A 591-nucleotide genomic window follows, 5' to 3' on the forward strand; every position below is an offset into this window, starting at 1 on the left:
TTTTTTCCCGAGACAGGGTTTCTCTGTGGCTTTGGAGCCTGTCCTGGAACTAGCTCTGTAGACCAGGTTGGTCTCGAACTCACAGAGATCCGCCTGCTTACATACAACAGGAGCTGCCATTTTAGTTGGATATATTTTTTTCTCCCTAGAGAGAGTAACCATTGTTTTAACATTTCTCCCTTGACTGTCAAGAAAGAATTTGGGAAGGCTGGTGAGGTAGCTCAGCAGTCAAGAGTTTAAACAGAAAAAGGGGAAAGTGATGTGGGAGTGTCCTATATCAATCTGTTGATGTCATTGGTTAAGCAATAAAGAAACTCCTTGGCCCTGATAGGTTAAAAAATAGGTGGGAGGAGTAAACAGAATAGGATGCTGGGAGGAATAGGAAGTGAGCTCAGACTCTGCACTGCTCCCGAAGAGACTTTACAGCTCTGCTCTCTGGAGCAGAGACGCCAGGCTTCGCTCTCCCAGGCAGCTCCGACCCAGGATGGACGGAGGCTAGAATCTTCCCGGTAAGCGCACCTTGGGGTGCTTACACACATTATTAGAAATGGGCTAGCCAGGTGCAAGAGTTAGCCGAGAAGAGGCTAGATA

Source organism: Alexandromys fortis, unplaced genomic scaffold, assembly GCF_014885135.2.
Source record: "Alexandromys fortis isolate MF-2015 unplaced genomic scaffold, M_Fortis_MF-2015_v1.1 scaffold_129, whole genome shotgun sequence".
NCBI lineage: Eukaryota > Metazoa > Chordata > Mammalia > Rodentia > Cricetidae > Alexandromys > Alexandromys fortis.